We start from the raw sequence: 23,380 nt of genomic DNA, 5'->3' as shown, positions 1-23,380 counted from the left end.
GAGCAATCCCCCAGTGAGACTGTTTCCACATCGCCATATTCTGCTCAAACACCTTTCATGGATCTTCGTAGTCTGTAGGAAAAACAAGGGCCCTCCTCTCTTTGCCGCTCAGGGTCTAGATAATTTGGACCCAGCCAAGCTGGGTCGGACTCTAGGTCTGACACCTGCCCTGGGCCCTCCTGTGCTTCCCCACATGCCACAAGCCATTACTGGTGTCTGAGCTCGTTTTCTCTTCTCCAGTTTCTACATTCCGTCAACCAAAAAATTAAGCAAATAAACTTCCCATCTTCCAAGATGTCATTCTGGATCTACCTGCTTCAGGCAGCCTTCCTGGCTTTTCTATGTGAGTAAGGCTCTTCTTTGGTAGTATTGTGAAAAACTCGAACTAGCTTGAGAAGAAAAAGTAGAATCTAGTGATTCATGTAACTGTGGAGTCTAAGGTTAACTTTAGACACAGATGGATCCAAGAGAACAAATTATGGCATCGGGACTATGTCCTCCCCATCCATCTCTTTTCCTTGTTTCCCTCTGTGAGTCAGGGCCTTTACTCATACAGAGTAAAAAGTCTATTCCCTGGTAGCTCTAAGCCTGGTTCCTCATGACTGGAAATTTAAAAGCAAGACTTATCTTTTTTCCCCTCCCCGCCCTCTCCACGCCAAGCATCTCTCTATTAAAGAGCAGAGAGGATTGTTTGTCCTGTGCGGGACAGTATCCACCCTGAACCAGTCACTCCATTCATGTAGATACACACCTCTCTGACTGGTCAGAAGAGTACCTGCCTGAGTCTTGATGAGAGGAGGGCTGGGGTGACTGACAACCTCGCCCTGACCACGTGGGTGGAGGGAGGTGTGGCTCTCCAAGGAGGGTGACCCGAAGAAGTGAGAAAGACAGGCTATTCAGACAGAAACAAGAAATGCCCATCCTATCCTCACCGTGTTCTGCTCTGGACTTCCTCTAGCTTACCATTTTCCCATTTATTTGGCCCTAATTACCCTCTGCCCCGCATTGGAGATGCGTATATGACTGATTGGATCGGTCACGCACAAAATTTGTATATGCAGAAGAAATATAACGGGTTGATTTTTTTTCCCCCGTGTAACCAGATTTTCCTCCCCATCTTGGTGAGCAGGGGAAAAAAATTAACTAATTGTCTAATATGATTGAATATATTTGGCTCTGATCATTTGAAACAGTCCCATTAGGAAAATTTTTACTTATTTGAGTAAAAATACTCAGCTGCTGTACTTGCCAACATGGGGTCCAGGTGCAGGTAGAGAAAGGGGCTTATAAAATCTTTATAAATCCACGTGGTGGGAAGATGAATCCAAGCCCCTGGGCAGAATTTCCTCTGCCCCCCCTGCCTTGTCCACCTGAGTATTATCTCGGGGGCACTCACTGACAGAGCCCATGGTGGAGGTGGGGGGGAGACCTGGGCTTGGCCAGGCCTCACTGGCGCCCTTGGCTGATACACCCATGGGATACAGTCCTGGGTGGGGGTAGGGGTGCTGGCCAGCCCTGGATCCAGCACACTAGCCTTGTAGTCTGCTCCTAGACTCGTCCAGGGGCTCACCTCTCCCTCCTTCAGAGGGCCATCCAATGTGTGGAAGGGGACAGTGGGGGCTTGCACTCATTACGTCTCTCCCTTTTCATTTCCAAATCATTGCTCGGCCTTCATGGCGAACAGGGCCCATGATGTGCCCACTCACTGGCAGGCCTCCGTGAACTGAGGCGGTGGACATACTAATGGAGGAGATAAAGGAATGTAGAAATCCTCCCTGAGACAACAGCTCGGTTTATGCAACTATTGCCCCGATGCATAATCCTACTTTGTGTGTCAATAACTGAATATTGCCTCAGTCTCTCTGTACCCCTTTTGAAACAAAGTCTAATCTCCTTCCAAAGAAGACAGTTCCTTGTGCTGAGCCAAGAAGATTACCTTCCAAGAAGGCAATAGAAAAAATACATTAAACATTTAAGACAGGGGCGCCTGGGTGGCTCAGTCGGTTAAGTGTCTGCCTTCGGCTCAGGTCATGGTCCCAGGGTCCTGGGATCGAGCCCCGCGTCGGGCTCCCTGCTCCGTGGGGGAGACTGCTTCTCCCTCTCCCACTCCCCCTGCTTGTGTTCCCTCTCTCGCTGTGTCTCTCTCTGTCAAATAAATAAATAAAATTAAATTAAAAATAAACATTTAAGGCAGACAGCCACACCATGTATGTGCCGCTTGCTTCTTTTGCCGCATTGCATGGTCTGGAAGGTAGGAGCCGCGTGGCCCTTGCTGGGCCTTTGCTCAGGAAGTGTTCCCTGGCTGGGGAGAGCTTTGATCTGCGAGCAAAACTTGGATCACTTTATTTTGCAGAGTGCCTTATGCCATTAACCCCATTAATTACTTCCTGCAGCAGGCGGTTACTGGGGGCCGGCTGCATGCGGGGTACTGTACTAGGCCCTGTGGGAATAAAAGATGGATTGAAGCTGGAGAGCGTGCTTTTTGCTGAAACACACACAATTCAAACAACCACTTCGAATTGGAAAGACCACTGGGTAACGAAGTGGATCCCCTGGGAGTTCCTATCTTCCCTCCAGGTCCTCGGAGCCTGCCTGCAATGTTCTGCAGGTCTCGCCCGCTCCATTTCCTTCATCCTCACCCGTGGATGTTGAGCATGCAAAGACCTCTGCTTCTCAGAACGTGGCTGATGTGTCACTGCTTGACCCCATCTGTAAATATTGGTGCCTTCCGTGCCAATCCCTTGATGCTTGATGGGGAGGCCACCCTGGCAGTGCGGATCAGTTGAGCACCTGATTTATTTCCTGGGTTACAGATGACTGAGAATTCTTAATGGAAGTAGCTTCTTTAGTGACCCGGGAAATGTGGGGAAGGCAGAAGCTCGCTAAATCTTCTCCTCCTTGATTTTTTTGGGCCATAGCTGGTCTGCACTTTGTGGCATCCACTCAGAGACAAACGCGCCCAGGGATTGATTCTGGCTTTGAGAAGCTCACACAGGCTGACTGTAAATTTCAGCCCCATTGTTGCTAAAATAAGCAAATGAGGCTGCAGTAATTTTAGGACAGCAAATGCATGATTGCGAAGTGGAGTAGAAGCATGCTGTTTCTGAAGACAAAAGAAGGGCGAAATTTTTGCCCAAGGGCTTTGCCAGAGATGACCCCACTGCTGAGCGATTTGGGATGGGAAACATTCGCCAGCTTAGCGGGATGGAGGGAGCACCAAACTGGGAGAATCAAATGTAAATTCTAAGCCTGGGTCTGCCACCGACTAGCTGTGTGACCGTGGGAACGTCCCTGTCTCTCTCTGGATTTTTCTTCATTGGCAAAACAAGGCAACTGGATGTTACAATTTCCAAAATTCCTTCCTGATCCAGGAGGACATGGTTTTATGATCCAGCTGAGATCACATTTGGTCTTCAAATTGGCTCATTGTCATGGTCACTCGAAGTGCTGTCAACACCAGCCTTATGACTGTTGTTCCCAAATGAGTGGTGGAGGAAGGGAGGGCGCTGTCTGGTCCTGTGTTCCAGGAGCCTCTTATTTATTTATTATTTATTTATTTAAAATTTAAATTCAATTAATTAACATATAATGTATTATTGGTTTCAGAGTTAGAGGTCAGTGATTCATCAGTCTTCCATAATACCCGGTGATGAGCCTCTTTTTAAATGCAGTTCTTATAGATGTGATTAGGTTAAATCATTATGTTATAAGGCAGGTAGCCCACTGATCCAGAGGGAAGATGGACAGGGTTTTGTACGTGAATCTTGTTCTTGCCCTGCCGTTCACTAGCTGTGTGTCCTTGGACCACCTTTTCTGTACTCAGCATCCTCATCTAATGAGATGCTCTCGAGAATACTTCCCGGATCTCACATGCTCCCAAGCCACGATGGTGTAATGCAGCGTGTCTCTCATTCAAACAAAGCACAAACTTTTACCTCTCCAGGCTTGAGAGGCACAGAGACTTCTGCAGGAGAATCAAACCTCTCTCTGGGCAGCAGAGATCAAAGCGCATCCTGCAGGGAGCAAAACTAAGCGAGGACAGCTATGAACCTGTTAGCACCCCCACCCCTTCCCACGGGGAGTCTTCCTCTGGGGGCTCTGGATTTGCTTAACAAAGACTGCTCTTTCTTACAGAAATCCACTGGTCAGTCAAGTGTGTGGTATGAGACCAGAATGGGTTTCAGAACGTGTAGAGAAAGTCAGAATGACAACTTTATCGTGCCCTGGGGACGGCTATTCATGGAGTACCTACCACGTGTCAGCCTCTGTATTGGGCACATTTCACATGTGGCTTGTTGCATTCTTTGGCCTGCCCAAACCTAAATCTGCTTCCTTCCTCTGGGTAAGTCTTGGTGGGAGGCAAAGCCCTGTCTTCCAGGAAGGAAAGCAAATAGAGCAAGAGGCTCCCTCCCTGGTCATCCTGGAGTATTTAGGGTATGGACAAGAGACGCAGGCCTCGTCAGTCAGATGCTCCAGTCCGGACTCGGAATTGTGAGCAAATAGTCAAAGATGAAGGGACTGTTCGAAAGGACCCATGACAGGGTCCGGTGGCAGTGGACGTGGGGCAAATACCCGGCTAGTCTGTTCTCCCCAAAAGCTGGTTGTGCTGTCAGCAGCAACCTCAGTTTTCCCCACTGTCCAAGCCCTATTCTTCAAATTCCTGTGGATCCTAAGAGTCCTTTCTGCCTGTAGTAACCAGAACAAGTTTCTGTTGCTTGCAGCTCAGATTCCGGGCTGATGCTCTACTCTTATGCTATAATGACCTTTTGGAGAACTAGGTCAGTACCCTTTGGTGTCACTGAACATCTCGGTCCCTGTCTTGCTCCAGTCACTGTGATGGCCAGCTGGTTTTCCCAACTTTGCCCTGTAGCTCTCGCTTCCTGCCTTGGGGTTTCTATGATGGCCAAGCACGAGGTGTCTGGGGAAACCAGGGTACAAGAAGGCAGCTGCGGAGCTACCTGTGACCAATGAGGGATAGAAGCCAGTGGTGGGATGTTCTCTCCGGTCCTCTGCCACAGTTCTGTGCTGTCTTTCATGAGGCTGCTCAGAAGGTCACCCCAGCAGTGGCCTGAGTAGTATGGGATGATACAGGATTCGGCCTTCCATGTTCTGTTGGCTGGTCTTTCATGCCTATTCCTTGGATCCCTTCCAAAATAAGTGACCTGAAGATGAGCCTATTTCTTGGACTCTGCTTGGGAGTGGGGCGTGGAACTGATCTCAGCCAGGAACTGAGGCATGGGATATTATTCTCAGATCACACAAAGCATAGAGCCAAAGCTTAAACCAGGGCCCCTTGGACTCTAAAGCCTTTGACATTCTCCTTTCCATAGGGCCTGATATTAATGACAAGTAGGGGTGGTCCCTTTGTACCAGTGCCCTCGGTGGGGTGGGGAGGAGGACTCTGGGCAATTCTGGAATTCCTACCCTGGTGCTAGCTGCTGAATACATGAAACCCCTCTTACTTCTGGATCTTTCTGTTCCTGTCTAAGAAAGTTTTTGCTCTTGGCTTTTTAAATTTTTTTTTCTGTTTTTCTTTGAGTCTGGCCCTGCTTTGTGAACATACTAAAACATGCATCAAGAGATCCAGAGTTCAGCCTTGAGTTCACCACCAACTTGTCCTTCGACCATAGGATGAGGTTCCCTCCCTGGCCCTCTGGGTCCCCGTGGGCCAGCTGACTGGTTCCCGAGTGTTCACCTGGGATGGCCATGCAGTCACCTGTGAGGATGGGTGGGGGACGAGTGAAACTTACTAAAAATACAGATTCCCCAGTTCCAACTCCTGATACTCATCCAGCAGAGCAGGTGTAGGGAAGACGTCTGTATCTGTAATATGTTTCTCACATTTTAGCAAGTTTTTCTCTCTCCTGCTCTATGTCGATCTCTCTCTCTCTCTCAAGCCCTTGATTTGGGAATGATTCAGGAATTCCAAAAAGCAGTTTCTCTCCCCAGTATCTCCCCTATTAGCTTGTCAGAGTCCTGCAGTTTCCACCTTCCAGAGGAGGTGTTGTCTCTGTTAAACTACCAGTGAGTTACCCAGGGGGTTGACATGTTTTTAGCATCCATAACATCGCATAGCTATTTACCGTATCAGGATCAGGCAGCCAATCACCTTCCGAGATCAGGGTCTCGGATGGCAAGAGTAAGGAGCCCCGGTGGGTAAGGTGTTTTCTGAGCAGCAAGGGGGACCGCCAGGGAGCATGAAGACCAGAGTCTGGGTATGGAAAGGGAGATGTCAGTATGAAGAAGGGATAAGGGAATGATGACAAGGTTCACTTACCTTATGGAGACCAGAGATGGGCAGGGAGCTGAGAAGGTAACGATAAAGAAGCATAGAAGGCTGAAGCCCTTAGTGGACATCTCTGGGTTCAAATCCTGGTATCACCACTACATGACCTTGGGGAGTTACTGTGCTTTCTTCTCTCTGACGATAGCCCTCTCTGTGTCTCTCTGTTTCACACACACACACACACACACACACACACACACACACCATGCTCCGGCATGGGCTGCCCATATGCATGGCTGTTCTACATGGTCTCACTGCCATCGCGGATTGGACTGGGTAGTCACTGTCCAAACAGAGCATTTGGAATTTGGCTAGAAGACAAAATCTCTAGGTGACTGGAAGTAATCCGTGTCCATGAGTAGAGCTGGGCAGGCGGCTGTGATTGGTACAAATGGTAGAGGAGAAGGAGCTGGTTTGCAGAGAGTCTGAAGCAGAGACTCAGAGAGAAGCCGAAGAACAAGAAGGGGGAGGCGTCCTGAGGGCTGTCCGATGGTTGCTCCAGCACATTACTGAATCCCCATCCAATCTGTGGATTCTGGGAGGCACTTTGTATCTTTATAAAAAACAAACAAGTAGGGGCTCTTCACCTTGGAGCATGATAATGATCCTTCTGCCTCTCCATCCATTTGCCAGTATGCCTAGGAAATTTCACAGGGCTCAACACATGCAGATCAGTGCTTCTCAAACCCTCCTTGAGATAAATGTTAAAATGCAGATCCCCATGCAGCAGGTCACAGCTCCCACAGGAGGCGGATGCTGCTGGGCCAAGGACCACACCTGGGTTTGCAAGGATTTAAACTCCTTATGCCAGGAATTACAAGCAAGTGGCCAATTAGAAGCCCCCATCAGCTGGGGCGTGGTTGAAACCAAGCAACTACCCTAAGCAGGGGCAAAAAACCCTCACTAGTTTTAATTAACAACAACAACAACAACAACAACAAGTCTGAATAGAGAGCATCCACGCTAAGAAAGAGCATTTTACTCCTTTCAGTAGTACACAAGGAATAGTTGGCCTCTCCAGGAAAAAGAAATAGATAAGCCCACGCCGTCATTAGCATATCAATGGCCAATAATTAAAAGGGAGTTCCTAAAGAGCTCGAGGAGATGTGAAGGATTTCTTTCCCTCTCACGTTCTCAAGTAGTTCAGATGTCTCTGTCTTCTTTCAGATTGCTCATATTTATTATTTGGGCAGAGCCTGTTTTACCACGCAGACAGAGCGACATCCACGCACCCCGAACGTGAAGCTCGCAGACTCCTCAGTAATGCAGGCTTGTTGGTGGTGCCAATCTCCTTACCAAAGGCATTGCTTTTGTTTTATTTTTCTCTTTCAAGAAACTGACATCTTAGCGCCTCCTATCCAACTTAGTTTAAACAAATGTTTTGATTACATCCAAGTGAGAGCCCGACAAAAGCTGTTGGTACTGAACGGACGCATTCCCTATTAGTTTTAGACAATTTGTTCTAATATTGTCTGGAATCATTCGTTTATACACCCATACAGATTTGATTACTTTACTTGTTTCATTAATCTTTATTTGTTTAATCATCTGTTTAATCTGTTTAATCATTGGTTTAAGTGGAAAGATTACATGAAGATGTCTAGCGTCGGCTCATACAGGCATTCTGACAGGGAGCCCAGCGTTCCTTTTCGACTATTTATTGCATTTTTCTTTTTTTATGGGGCTTCATGAGCCACTTTAAAGCCTATAGGATGCTTCGGGGAATTTGATAATTTAGTAGTTTTTCACCACTGAACATGACCTATTTTTTAAACTGTTATTTAATAAGCGATATTTGTGGAATAATTTGACTGGGTTGGCGGGTCCTCATCTCCCAACCAAAGGCAATATTTCAGTTGGCACCGAGACCATTCCTTAGGAAGTTGGGACGGTCTGGGAGACTTGGGAGTGTTCTCAAAGATGAGAGAGTGGCTTCTTCTCTTTAGCTGGTTTGCTTTTGGAGTCCAGGTTGGTTCTTGTTTGAAAGTGGGAGGCAGGGCCCCAGGTCGGACGTTGCTCGGTGACTGTCAGAATTGTGACAGTCTCTAATCAGACACGGGGTGCTACCTCCAACTGAGAGAGGCCTTGGAAGCCATCGTGAATGTGAATAGTTTCCTTTGCCTCCAATCTGTTTAGCAAAATGGTCACCACTCTCTCTGGTGACAGACTTTTATGTTATGTTCCAGTTTGGCTGGAGGATGAGAGGTGTGTGTGATGGATGAACCTCGTACATCACGGTTGGTACAACAGGTGTTACTTCGGCAAAAGACAGTGAGCATCTTGGGTTAGGGAGCCACCGCCCCCGCAGACAGCACTGGGTGCAGCCTGTCCCCTCTCGGATCGGAGCCCATTGCTCTCAAAGGAGAGGTCTGCCTGCCTCTAGACGGTGCTCTTGGTAGCCTTCCACCCTTGTCCTCCCCTAATCCTCTCCACCTTCTGAGAGTTATGGTGTGCCTATTGTCTCTTACCCCAAGGTCAGATGGGGGCAGAATTGGAATTGGAACTCACTGCTTCCAAAACCCTTTTGGAAAAGAACTCCTACCCCAATTCCTAATGTTCGGAGCTTTTGATCCCTTCTGATAAGAAGCTGATAGGAGTACGGAGGCACCTGGATGGCTCAGTTGGTTAAGCGTCTGCCTTCTTGGCTCAGGTCATGATCTCAGGGTCCTGGGATTGAGCCCCGCATCAGGCTCCCTGCTCAGCAGGGAGTCTGGTTCTCCCTCTGCCTCTCCCCCTGCTTGTGCTCTCTCTCTCAAATAAATAAATAAAATCTTTTTTTTTTCTTAAAGAAGCTGATAAGAGAATAAAAACGGTACCACTCTGTGCACCTGTTGCCATCCTAATTAAGTACCCTCATTTCACACTTTCTAAGTACATTGATTTTATGCCCTTCCCACCTGGCTGGAGCATAGCTGGCTTGTTAACCTGCCCATTTGTGCCCTTGGAGGGGATGGACCTCATGGGATCTCCAGCCCCTCACCCAGGGCCCTCTCTGACACGATCCTTGAGAGAACATGACATCCAATGCCATGAGCATGCCTGGGTCCTGGGACACATGACCTTGGACAAGTTCCTTAATATTTTGAGCCCTGTTTCTCATCTTACCAATGAGGGTGATAATGGTTCTCACCCCACAGGATTTTGTGAACACGAAATGACAAAACAAGTGAGAGTGGGCACAAGGGACTGCTGTTGTGTGGTGACCAGATGTCTCACGCAGGGAGCTCTTCTGGGGGTATGTCTTTGGTGTGCAGAGGTCTTGTGGAGGGAGAGTGGGCTGTCAGAGGGAACAGATTCAGAGAGAGGAGGCACTGGCCACCGTGTGTCCTTCTGCCTGTCCCAGGATCCCCTGGAAGGTTTGGGCTGTGCTGCTCGTCTCCTGCCGCGTGTCAGTGCCAGCCACCAGCACAAGGGTCTCTTTCCTCCTCTTCCATCTTGAGTCCCTCTGTTGGGCTTCTAGTCTGAGGTTCCTCTTTAACTGGCCGTCAGCACCCTAGACCCTGGACCCCCTTGCCCATGCTTCTGAAGGAATCACTTCCTTCAATAAACTCCTGGATGGTATTTGAAAGAAACGTATTCATGAAAAAGTTTTCCCCTGAGCTTCCAGATTTCAGTGTCCATAAACCATTGGTTCCTAAAGCTACTTGTTCACTGCTGCCTCCACGTGGGAACTTCCTTCCTCCCTTTAGTCAGCTTTCTTTGCATTCCCCAAAGAGACGTCCAAGCAGGTTCGGAAGAATCTGGGAGAAGCTGGCAACCAACCTGGCTCAGAACTCCATTCCTAATTGGAGACCTTCCATCTGTTGTTGGGTTGGGGGTGTCGCTGCAGTGCCATGCTTAGTAGAGCTGTCCAGTTAACTCATAGCCTTTTGACTGAGGATGGGGCTTCCGCTGTCTGACGGGTTTGCCTCTTCCATCAGGCCTTGGGCTCAAGGAGCAGTGTAGGAGGTGGGGACAACAGTCTAGTCAACCAGTTCAGCTGACTCAGTTGTGGGCCTGGTGGCGTGAGCTGCCAGATATACCTTGAGTCCACAGGAATAGAGGAGAAAGAAGGTTCTCACTAGATAATCATCCCACCAGACTCATCCCTCCAGTTAAAAATGTGCCTTGGTTAACAATCTTTATTGCAGAAGCCAGATTTGGTACCCGGCTTTAGAGAAGAGACCACTGAGGATCTGGTGGCTCTTTGTATTTAAGGAGAGGAGGAACAGAGTGATGCCCAGGTCAACATCCAGAGGTCCTGATGACTATGGGAGCAAGGTGAGGGTCTTTAGTGATGAGAGGAAATCAAGGAAGAAGGAGCAAGTCCAGACAAACTTGGAGGTTCTGTCCCACTTGTCCTGGGTGTTAGCCTTGGAGTCCTGCCCATACTTGGCAGTTCCCTGTGGTGGTATGGCCTGATTGTGAAGTCATAGCTGAGCTCTTTGCCTTCCACAGCCGCAAGGCGAAGACCACCTCTCATTCACCCAGTCTTGCTTACCACCCTTCCACCTGAGAGCATTGCGTACCAAATAGGCACATCCATCATAAAGGTAAGACAGATTGGGACTTGGTGTAGGAGCAGAAGAAAGTAGTGGGGCTGTCCAGGCAATTTTCTATTAATATTTGTTTAACACCTCCCATGGGCCTGACCATGTTAGGCCCTGGGAGTGAACAAGTGGACCAGCAGGACCCAATCTCATAAAGCTGTTGTGGAGATTAAATGAGAGAATGTGCACATTAATAAATACTGTTGATGCTGGGAAATTGAACCAGAGCACAGAGGGTTTGCCTGCCATGCTATGGACTGTGTACTTTCATGAGCAATGATTAGTCATAAAGTGACTTGGGACAAAAGAGAGGGATGAACTGGTTTTGTTTTTGAAAATTTTCTTTTAAAAATAAATCAAATTCATTGTAAAATGATGAAGTGTATAGGAGTTCCTGTTTCCTCATATCCCACAAAACCCTGTGTATTATATATATGTGTGTGTGTGTGTGTGTGTATTTTAAAGATTTATTTATTTATTTGACAGAGAGACACAGTGAGAGAGGGAACACAAGCAGGGGGAGTGGGAGAGGGAGAAGCAGGCTCTCCACTGAGCAGGGAGCCCGATGCGGGGCTTGATCCCAGGACCCTGGGATCATGACCTGAGCTGAAGGCAGACGCCTAACGACTGAGCCACCCAGGTGCCCCAACCCTGTGTATTATAAATCTGGTTAATATTCGTAAACCTAATGGGTAAGCAATGACTCACTGTTTTTTTTTTTTTTTTTTAAGATTTTACTTATTTATTTGAGAGCGAGAAAGAGAACACAAGGGGAGGGGCAGAGGGAGAGAGAGAAGCAGTTTCCCCACTGAGCAGGGAGCTTGATGTGGGACTCGATCCCAGGACCCTGGGATCATGACCTGAGTCAAAGGCAGACGCTTAACTTACTGAGCCACCTAGGTGCCTCAACTCGCTGTTATTTTATGTGTTTTTAATTATAAGTAAGCTTGAACATTTTTTTCACATTAATTTGTCCTTCATTGACTTGTTTTCATTTGCTTGTTCATATCCATTGCCCAGTGATCTATTGGGTTGATGGTTTTTTTAAATTATTGATTTGTAAGAGATCTTTTTATTTAAGAAAAAAGTATGCCTTTATTGAGGTACACTTTTCATAAACTAAAACTCACACATTGTATTTTAAATACAGACAAGTCAAGCTGTTGACTTGACAAATGTATATACCCATGTAACCATTGTCTCCACAACCAGGATATAAAACATTTCCATCATCCCTAAAGCTTCCTTGTACCCCTTTACTGTCAATGTCTCCCCACTCCTGACTCCAGGCAACCACTGGTATGGTTTCCATCCCAGTGATTAGTTTAGTTTGCTCTAAAACTTTGTATGTAAGGAATAATAAAGTCTGTATTCTTCTGTATATGACTTCTTTTGCTTAGCATAAAGTCTGAGATTCATCCATGTTGTCGTGTTTATTCCTTTTTATTGCTAGGTTGTGTCCCACTGCACAGAAATATCACAACTTGTTTAATTACTCATCTGTTAATGGACAGTTGGGTTGTTTCCAGTTTGGGATTATTACAAATAAAGCTGTTATAAACGTGGACATATTTTCATTTCTCTTGGGTAAATACTTCATGGCAGAATGGCTGGGTCATAAGATAGACGTATGCTTAGCTTTATAAGAAATTTGCCAAAGTGTTTTCCAAGGTGGTCTCACATTGCGTGAGAATTCTACTTTGCCCTGTCCTTGCTAACACTTGGTGTTGTCAGTCCTTTTTTATCTTAGACATCCTAGGGCTATAGAGTACTATCTCCTGTGGTTATCATCTGCATTTGCCATAACGAATGGGCTGGGCATTTTTTCACAGGCTTACAGAGCTTTCATACATCTTCTTTGGTAAAGAGTCTCTTCAAATGTTTTGTTCATTTTAAATTAAGTTTTCTTGGGGCACCTGGGTGGCTCAGTCAGTTAAGCGTCCATCTCTTGATTTTGGCTCAGGTTCATGGTCTTGGGGTTGTGAGATCAAGCCCCACGTTGAGCTCCCTGCTAGGTGTGGAGCTGGCTTGAGATTCTCCCTCTCCTCTGCCTCTCCCCTCCACCTCAGAAAAAAAAAATAAATAAAAAATTCGGTTTTCTTTTATGATTGAGGCATAAATGTTCTTACATTCCACAGGCAAATTCTTTGTCATATATTCATATTGTGAATATTTTCTCCATTCAAGGTTGTCCCCCCCTTTTTTTTTAATGATGATTTTCTGAAAGCAGAAGTTTTAAATTTTGGTAACGTCTACTTAATCAATTTTTTCCTTTATAGTTTGTATTTTTGTGTCTTATCTGGTAAACCTTTGCTCACTCTTATGGAAGAAAACTTTGCAAGGTTGTAAAGAATTTCTCCCATATTTTCTTCTAGAACTTCTATGGTTTTCACTCATATGTTTAGGTCTCTGATCCCTTGTGTGTTCACATTCAGTTTGGGTGTGTGTTTTTTTTGTCTTTATACATGAATACAATTTTGCTGGGTATAAAATTTGGTGATTACTTTCCCCATTCCCAAACCCGGTAGATATTTTTATAATGTTTTCTGGCATAAAATGTTTCTGTGAAGTATTTTGAAATCATCCTGATTTTACTTCTTAAAAGTGATTTATATTTTTAGCCAGAATATCCTAAAGATTTTTGTGTTCTTCTTAATGGTTCAGTAATTTCACCGAGATGTGTCATGGTATAATTTGTTTTTCATTTTCTCCCTTTAGTTTAGACTCATTATTTTTAATTTCAGGAAGGTTTTCTTCTAATATTTTGTAAAGTTTTTTTTTTTTAATTTTTTTTTCTGTTTTAAGTTATTTTTCTCACTTGATTAATAAGGTTTGGAAGAGATTTTGTGATTCCCATACCATGTTCCCCTGGAGACTAAGAAAATAATTTAGGAAAATAGTAAATCTTTCCCTGGAAGAAGAAAGTTCCCAAAGGAATGTAAGTTGGAAACAAAAGTACATTTGTGCACTACGTTCACACGAGCACACACACACATGCCCGGAATATGTGTACTGAGATGCTCAGCCATTAGCTCATCTCTATGTGTTTTGCCTGTCCATATTTTTGTTTTCTTTTTGGTGTATTTCCTTGGTTCTGTTTTGTCTACAATGTGCATGCATTGCTTTTATAATAACTCCCAACACTCCAGAGCAAAGTTCTGGGAGCAGAAACCATGAACCTCATTCCGTAGCCCCTTTAGGAACGAGTTCCTGAACACTGATTTCCCTTCAATCGGGAACTGAATGCGTTTCCTCCCATTCAGGCTGCAATAGTAATTCTAAAGTGAAAAAATAAGGCATGGGGACTTGGCTGCTGGTGTAAACAATCTCATCCATTATGTCTCTGTCCTAGAAGCCTGGGCCCTGGGCATGCCCCTGATAGACTGGGCAGACTGGCTGTCGGTGAGCCCGATGTGGCCTGTAGATTGTTTTGACTGACCAACACAGTGGTGACTTTATTATTTTTTTAAATTTCTGAGCCCTTAAAGGGAGCATGTGCCCCCCAGTTTTCCACAGTCTTTGCAGCCCCCCACTAGGGCACTCCAGGGCCTGCTTCACTCATTTGCATTCTCTGCCTCATCCATACGGGCATTTGAGTCCGTGGCTTTCCAGTGTGAGAGATGATAGATGGGTGTCCAACAGGTACCCTAACAAGCTCCTACTTACTTTATTTTCCTTTGTCTGTATTTATTACTCACACCCTGATGCAGAAAAGAGAGATGAAGGTCAATATACATACATCATAACCTCATTGGATGGAAGCAGCAAGTTTGGCCTGAGCTTCCCAGGGGCTAAACCAAAGAAGGTAACCCAATCAGTTTTATAGTTTATATTGTCAATAAGTCTAGAATGCAAATCCTTGCTCAAGAGAGATAAGGCCTCTCTTTGAAATCAAGCTCAAAGGATGAAAACTGCCTTTGTATACCTCCTCTCTGTTTGGGAGCTCAGAAGCCTAAAATGATCCCAGTAGAAGCTATCCAAATACCTTAAATGCAAAATGTGTATATTGCAAGCTGGATGTCTACACAAGCTAACCGAGAGGAGAAAGGATTTTAAGCGGAGCACATAAGAACTTAGAATGTCTTCATTCCTGCATTATAGATAGCATTGCTGTTTTAGAAGTACAAACTGAAATATTGCGTCTGTGTATACAAGTTAGCGTGGACTCTGTGTCCAAGGTCTAAAATTAATGGGATTGTGAATATTTGTTTAAAGTAATTCATTCTACCTGTTTTATGTTTTTCCTGCCCACTATAGTTGCACCATATAAATGGGGGTGGGTGGGATCATATTTAATAACTGGGAACTGAGGGTAGGATCGGGGAGATTCCTCTAGTATCATCATTCTGAGTGTTGCTCAGTGCTGGCTGCTGACTGGAAATACCTGGAAATCTTTAACAAACACCATTGTTTCTGTGTCACCCCAGATCTGAATCCTTGAGGTATGGCCTAGGGAGTTATTTTCATTTAAAAGGTCTTCTGGTTGTGCCACTGGGACTGTAGGCTCTAATCTCTCTGGGCCAGTGGTCCTCAGTGTTGAGTGCTGGAGATGGACCTAGCAAGCCGGTTAAATGCAGGTTCCTCGGCCTCCCTCCCTCCCCGAGATTCTAATTTAGTAAGCCCCCAGAGTGAGGCCCGTGCTGAGAAAAGCTAAACTAGTCTTTGGTCCCACCTAACATCACAAAGTATATGATGTGTCTTAAATATGGAAAGAAAGGAAGGCTAGAACAGTCAGTAAAAAAGGAAATGCCGTCGCAAACTAGAAGGAGAGTTACAGGAGAAGCCCGAGAGGCCAATCATTCTAAGCGAACACCAGTTCCACTTTGCTTTCCCTGCAGCCAGGACCTCTCTCCCTGTTACCCTTGAGACATCACTCTTGCTACTGCACTTGACCAGGCTCAAGCTTCGTCACCTGTAAAATGGGCGTGGCACCACCGAATGGAAGCTGTGGGCCGGGGGAGGGGGTGTGCACGTTTCGCAAAGAGCCCGGGGCACCTGTGGGAGCCCCTGGCTTTTATGAGGGCTGGTGGCATCACACACAGCTGTCACACCTGCCAGGCCAGGAGCTGTGCTTCCAGGGGAGACCTCCAAGTGGCCGCCTGTGAGCACCTGACAGTCCATCTCACATGGTAGGTGAAAGGACATTCTGTCTCCAGCAGGCATTTCCATCAACCAAGAAAAGGGGATGGGGATGTCTGCGGCTGGTGCCTCTGGGTGTCTCAATGAGGGAGACAGGTGGGGCGGCAGGAGTGGGGTGGGGGGGGGGATGCACCAGTCCCGCCGCCTGCCGCCCCCCTCCGCCGCCCCTGCAGCCCAGCCGGCCGCCCAAGGCCAAGCTGGAGGATGAATTTTCATGTGACGTCTGTGTCTTCACTTGGAGGGACCCGATAGGAGCTGCTGCAATATTTCACCAGCTCTTGTGTTTGTTGGCTCCACTAATCATCAGCCTCAATCACTGGTGCGATATTTTATGAATTAATAAAAATGATCACGGGCAGTCCAGGGGGACCCAGGGAAGAAATGCATGCAGTAGAATTTTAATGAGCACCTTGGGGAATTTCAACCTTTTCTCTGCCTCTTTTTTTTTTTAATCTTCCCTTCTTTTTTTATCTTCCCCCTCCCTGAAATTCTTCTTCTTGCTCACCCCCTTCCCTTTAGCCAAATCATAACCCGAGCAGCTCTACATCACTGTCACGCAAATTAGGTGTTTTCCCTCAGCCTGTTGTTTGGCCCACAACAGTGCCGTCCTGGGCCACAAACGCGCCCCGCGCACCTGCTCTCCGTCCTAATTGAGCAGATGAGCTGCCGATTTGTCATGCTTAGCCCAGACCCCCTTCCTGGCACCCCTCCCCCAGCCCACCAGCCTTGGCTTGTCTGGAACAACGGGCAGATGTAAAGCTGAGTGTGTGTGTGTGCGTGCGCGTGTGCGTGCGTGTGTTATGACAGATCTTGTACTCATTATTGAATAATTCATTGTTGCGTTAATGTCTTCAGATACCATCTCTCCTTCTCCACTCTTCCTCTCTCATCTGGCTCGCTTGGGAAAACTTGATTATGCCTGCCGCCCTGACGACAGAGTATACAGATAAAAGATAATTGCTTGGCTTGACTCTTCCATTGATATGAAAATAAGATTTAAATTATTCACTCCGGTTTAAAGGTTAGTTGAAGGTTATTACAGGGGATGAAGGAAAAAAAATCACTCTTCATAACGTTGGGGGTTGAGATAAGACAGGTCTGAAAGGGCCTAATTTGCACGTAGGCAGAGCGCCTTGTTGTGGATAAACTGAGAGCCCCTCCAGAGATTTTAATCTGGGAGAAGTCAATTATTTATAAGCAAATTATGGCCGGCTTCTCATGTATATACAAGGCGCTGTGTCATAAATAAGGACGAGGTGGTGTCTGTTTCCTTTTCAGTGCTGGGTTTTTCTTGATCTCAAAGCCCTGGTCTTGCTCGCAACGGGGATTTAATGAGGCGCCCTGATTTGGAAGGTGGGCTGCCTTGGTGGGGGGGCTCCTTTTAATAGACAATAATGGTATTAATAGAACGGTAATTTGGCTCTGGGGGGTCTGCCTCTGCGCCCGGCGGGCGGGGCAGAGGGGTTGCACTGTCGGCCTGCGCGTGGCCCCTCGCCCCGCCAAGCGCTCCCTTCCCAGTGGGTTATGTCAGCTTTACAGAGAAAAGCATCTCAGAGCCGCTCTGCCCACAGACGCGGATCTCACACCTGAGCATCAATAATTAATGGCCTTTTGTGTTTCTGGAAGTTGGGCGCTATTTCAGAAAGTATCCAGTGGCCTCCTCCCCAATAGTGCTCCATGCATTAATCATGGGTGGCCATTTCTATCAAAATAAAAAACCGGGGAAGAAAGACCTCTTATCTCCTGTGGGGTCGGCAGCCAGGCCCAGGGATGCTCTTGAAAGAGCCCCCCGAGTGAGGGACTCCCTTCTGGGCCTCTTTCTCCCAGAACTTCCTCCTACCGGGCATTCATTAGGAACCTTCGCCCCTCTTTATCCTGCATTAGGGCACCATCCACACCCACCCCACAGCCCTCCGGGATTGGTTCGGGAGAATACATGCCCTCAGATTGCAAAGCTGTTGGGTCTCCATGAGGGGTCCCGGCCTGGATACCCTGGACATGGTGGCTTCCCACAGTGATGAGGACGGAAGCACAGAGGCTGCCGCCAAGGGAGGGGCCTGGCCAGGTGACCGTCGCCCTCTCTGGCTGCTGGGGGCATCAATGGATTGCTCCCTCAAAAGATGGCAAAGCCTCCAGGCTCTCAGCCTGGGGTCGTTCTCTGCAAGGGTCCTATCTGGAAGGGAGACTGGCCCCGTGAGGGCCCTTCCGTGCCAGATTTCGAGGAGCGTGTGCAACAGCCTGGTTTACCAAGGTACCTGGCCTGGCATCCGAGTAGGTTGACCTGTCTGGCTCAGGGGCCACGAGGGAGGAGAAGGTGGCTGGCTGCAGATGGGATGGGCGCCACTTCTGAGTAGCTTGGACTCAGGAGGCTTGCAGATGACATTCTTCTACCGTTACTCAGCCTGGAGCAAAAGCTCTGTGGGCAAAACAAATGAGCTCCGTGTGTGTGTGTCTGTGAGTGTGTGCATGTGTATGAATATGTATATTTACCTATACTACAAAAATGCACACTTTGGACTACATTTTGCCCAGCTTCCTCAGTGAGGCCCAGAGAGGTCAAATGACTTGCCCAAAGTCACTTGAGCAATGAAGTGGTAAAAAGCTTCGATCCAAACCCACCTCTCCCGATACCCAGCTTACGCTTTTTTATTTTTATTTTTTGAGATCCAGACAAAACCTGAATGTTGCTTCTCATCTTACACTCTAACCCCCCCGTGGCAGTGGGGGAAGGACAGGGCTCAGCTCCTCATCTGGACAGGGGGCTCCTGGGTCCCTTTGAGCTCTAAATTCTGTGACTACAAATTTAGTGGAATACTCCTTGAGGGCATATCCTGAAGTCATTAAACAAAAAGTAACATTAGCTGCGTATTTGCCCTGAACGAGACACACTCTAGGCTCTGCCGGGGTGATGGGCGACAGGATTCTCCAAGATCTCATCCATCAGCAGAAACGAAATGTTCAGACGGAGGAATTAAAGCAAGATCAGCAATGACACCCCAACAGGTAGGAGTTTGTAAGAAGCTTCCAGGGACACACAGTCAGTGCTGCAGGGCCCCCCAGGTGTTGGGGAGGAGCAACAGAAGATGGAGATGGGAGGTCCAGCTTCCCTAGGAAGATGCCAAGACAGGTTGGGGGGGGGTGCACAGAAAGCTGGGGAATGGTAGGGAGCCAGGCAGCCAGGCGGCCAGGTGAGAGAGAGAGAGCACACCTGGAGGTGAGCAGGCTGGTGGGGAAGGAAGAGTGGCCACTGGGACTCAGGTGCATGTCCAGAGGGATGGAGGGACCCAAGGCCACTTTGGGGGATTATGGAGAGCAGCATGTTCCATAGAGCCCCTGCTGATTTTAGACAGAGCTGCATCCAAGGGCAGATTTCCTGGAACAAAGAGGCTTGAGGTAGGAAGTCTAAGAGGAGGAGGCTGATATAATCCAGGCACAGACCCAGGTGCAGGGATGGATGACCCATTTTCAAAGACCAGATGATGGGGTTTGCTGAAGAATTGTAAGGGGAAAGAAAGTACCAAATTGAGTACAGAAAGAAAGATGGTGGCTGGGGAGGAGAGGGTGAGTTTTGGGTGGGGAAATGTGAGGAACTGACTCTGGGACCCTAGGCAAGTTCTATGGGCAGTCAAATGACAGAGGACCAGAAATGAGCTGGGCCAGGAGGGTTTTCTCGTCCCCAAGTGCAGGGTCTGGGATGGGGCGGGACCTGGTAACAAGGTCTCTGGGCTCTGGTGCTCCTTCCCCTGGGCCAGTGGCCTCATGGTAGCATCTTGTCTCCAGGGAGAGAGAGAAAGAAGTGGAATCCTGCCCCAGCGGCTTTGCCCCTGCACTCAGTTTCCCACGAGGGGCAGGAAGGTGAGAGCTGTTTGCTCGGCAAGGTCTGATTATCTGAGCTTCACTTAAGGGGAGTTGGTTGCACCACGTCACATCGGATTTTAATTATTTCGAATCTCTGGGTCCTGGGAGGCCCCGTGAGAGGTCCGGGATGGAGGCCACTCCAGCATGAGGGATTGATTGCCAGAACAGGGATCGCTAGGTTAATGAGTCTGAGGTCACTGCAGGAGATAGGTATCCATCCGATAGGTGGATATTAAAACCTTCCTGATCATTTTTGCAAGCTGGCTCCCTAATGTGATCTGGTGATGCGCCTGGATTTAAGTTCTCATTACCCATTTCCACCCACAGGTAACAGGTCCTGCTCATTCGCCATGGGCAATTTCCTGCCCCATTACCTGTGAAAATCAGAGAGTAGCCGGGCCCTTCAGGAGAGCCAAGAAGCCCATTTTCTGCTTTTCCTAAAATCATGGCAAAGTAACCCTTCCTGTAAGACTCTGGGCTTTTGCAAATCTAAGCACCAGGTGAGGGGGCAGGGCGCCAATGCCTGACATCAGATAGCACCCCTCGAATGTGGGCAACGTGCTTGCTTGCTGTCCCCTCGGTGGCAGGGCCCGGGCTCAAGCTCTCAGGCCTGTGACAGGCCTCGCCGCCTCCTTTTTACAAAAAGCCTTCACATCTGAGCAGAGCGCGTGGCCTGCTTTTCTGGATCACTGCTCGTCCATCACCTCGCAGGCCTTTGAACAGAGCGATAGTTCTTATGATCCAGCCCTTGGGCCCTGCGTACAGAGGAGCCCCTGATGCTGCAGTTGGCTGGCCTCTGGCCCCACGCTGCCTCGTGCTGCCACCCCGCCGTGTGCTTCTCGGCCCTCCGGAGCCGGGTGAAAGAGGCAGAGACCACATCTGCCTTCATGGTCTGCCACTGTGTGAGCGAGTTCCCCAGACGCAGCAGCTTGGAGCCCCGGGCACGCTCACGTCTCGCAGAGTTCCTGTGGTTAGCACTCCTGGAACCTGGGGGTTCACGGGGCAGGGGGGTGAGCGAGCCAGGGTACTGACACCTGTGTGGAGTGCTACGTTTGATGTGTGCGGGGCATGTAACACAGCGCAATGGTAAGTGTTGAAACTATTGAGGGGGGTTAGGGGTCCATTCCTCCATTTTATGGATGGATAAACTAAGGCCCGGGAGGAGGAGAAGCTAGTCAGCGTGCTTCCAAAAATGCAGCATTTCAGATGTCTGAGCAATTCTGCACCCATTTCCCTGCTCCTCCCCAACACCAGGTGTTAATTAGCCCCTCCTCAGAGCTCCAGGTCCAGTTTTCCCTCCCAGCTTGCTTTGTTTCCCCACACTCATTGTCATGGGAACGAAATCCCACGTTAGACCCACATCTCTGGGCCCGGGGCAAACCCTCGCTCTAACTGGCTGGCTGACCTTGGAAACCTCCACTTCCTTATGTGTAAAGGAGGAAAGGGTTGCACCAGAGAATTTATGGGTCTGAGATGCTGGACCCTGTGCAGACTGGAGCCCCCTCCTCTAGCCCCAGGCCCTGGAGCTTCTCGTTGGCAGAAAGCAGTACACCTGACCATGGGCCCAGGGACTCTGTTCCCAGGGAGCCACCATGACTAGTCAGGGGGAGAGGGGCCGTCCAGGGGAGAAAGGCTGCAGACTCTCAATCCCCTGGGGATTTGCCAGTTCTCGGGGAGGGAAATGGAACGAGCGGCTCCCAAGGCCTCACCTGGAGCAGGGAGGGGCTGGAGATCTGGCTCTCAGCACCCAAGCAGATGCCAGGAGCTCGGGGTTCATAACAACAGCCCTGCTTTGATGGACCCGTCTTCTGGCGGGCACACTCCGTACTTTCTGTGCTCTAACTCGCATCGCAGCCCTCTGGGGGCATACTGATATCTTATGGTACAGATGAGGAACCCAGGCCCAGGGAGATCAGGGGATTTGCCCTTCCAGGTGCCTCCCAGGTGGATTAGCACCACAGGCCTGGAGCGGGGATGCTCTCAGCTTTTCCCTCTGGGTCCCTCAGCGCAGGGTTGTAAAGGACAAACTGATGTGGCCGGCCATCTCCTGTGTGGGATTGCTGCATCCTGCACATGACGCTCCTGCATTCAGATAGGCACTCAGGTGCACGTGCGTATTTGCCAGCGTGCACACACATGCACACACACACAGGCACACACAGGCACACACACGCACACACATGCACGCGCCTAGCTGCACGCCACCCCCCCGGCACATACATGCATCCATGTAAGTACATGCACATGGGTGTAGGTCCTTGTCCTTGCTTATGCCCGTGTGTGCCAACGTGCATGAATGCACACACACACGTTCTCACCCCACATGCTCAATTCCATAAGGGTTTGAGTCTTACGGGAGCCTCTAGCTGTTCCCTGGGAAAGCCTATTCCACGGTCGCTAGGAAATGCGGAGGAGAGAAATCTAGACCCCTTCCCTTTCCCTCTTGGATGCAAATCCCAGTGCAGCCCCGAGCCCAAGCCCCAGTGCCCTTCCTGTCTTTCTGTGAGTTTCCATTTCTCTTAGTCACCACTGGGCTGCTCCTGGTGGCTTTGAGTGGGGAGCAGGGGCGGGGGTCACACTGGTCTCGGGGCCCACTCAGCTCTGCGACCTGCATGGGGCCCGGCCCCCCGCACCTCCCAGCAGTGTTCTGGTTGGAAACAGCTTCGTTTGACTGTTGCTATTGATTATGGCAAGACTGTGTGTGGCTAAGAGCTCCTCGGAGCCAACTGGTATATTAAGCAATCATTTCTATAGCGGATGACATAACTCCCCCGGCATCAGTTTGTCCTAATGGGCTTGGTATTACTCATGTGCTAATTGATTGTGCACGGAGGGAAGAAAAACTAAATTCACTTGTGAGGCGATTTTATGGCAGAGCTCATAACAGAGGTAATTTGCTGAAAATGTTCAGTCCCGCTTCGGTTATGTAAGATCGTCTGTGTTCCCGTGTTTTATCTCCTCCGCGCCGGGCGGGGAGCTGGCCCGGGGGCCGAGCACGGGGAGGTAGGCTCCCCCAGGCCCCGGGGCGCTGACAGCCCAGCTTCCCGCCGCCTTCCCCTGGAACACAGCGCTGCCTTTGGGGAGCGCTGACAATTAGGGCCTTATGCATAACCTCCTCGCCTCAGGGGGGGCTTTCAAAATATCTCAGCTTCTCCTGTTGAAAAACGACTCTGTCTAAGGGCAAAATAGTTATTTTCGGATCAGCCATCTAGTGTTACAAAGCTCTTGTTCAGAAAGGAGAAGGGTGAAGGGGGGATTATTATTAATTATTTTCTAGAGAAAGAATATTTTGCACGGAAGAGGGAGGGATGGGGAGGCTTAAAGGGCCTCCTCCCCCCTCCCCCTATAGGCCCCCTTCCTCCCTCCTCCTTCCCTATCCCTCTTCCCCTCTCCTTCCCTCCCTCCCCTTTTCCTCCCCTCCCTTCCCCTCCTTCCTTCCCCCCTTATCTTCCTCCTTTCCTCCCTCCCTCCTCCTCCCTCTCCCCCTCCTTCCCCCTTCCTCCCTCCTCCTCCCTCTCCCCCTCCTTCCCCCTTCCTCCCTCCTTTCCTCCCCCCCACTCCCCCCACT

Source organism: Mirounga leonina, unplaced genomic scaffold (genome assembly GCF_011800145.1).
Source record: "Mirounga leonina isolate KUSES-001 unplaced genomic scaffold, KU_Mleo_1.0 Mir_91, whole genome shotgun sequence".
Taxonomy (NCBI): Eukaryota; Metazoa; Chordata; class Mammalia; order Carnivora; family Phocidae; genus Mirounga; species Mirounga leonina.
The sequence above is the reverse complement of the archived record's forward strand: the minus strand, read 5'-3'. Positions refer to the sequence as shown.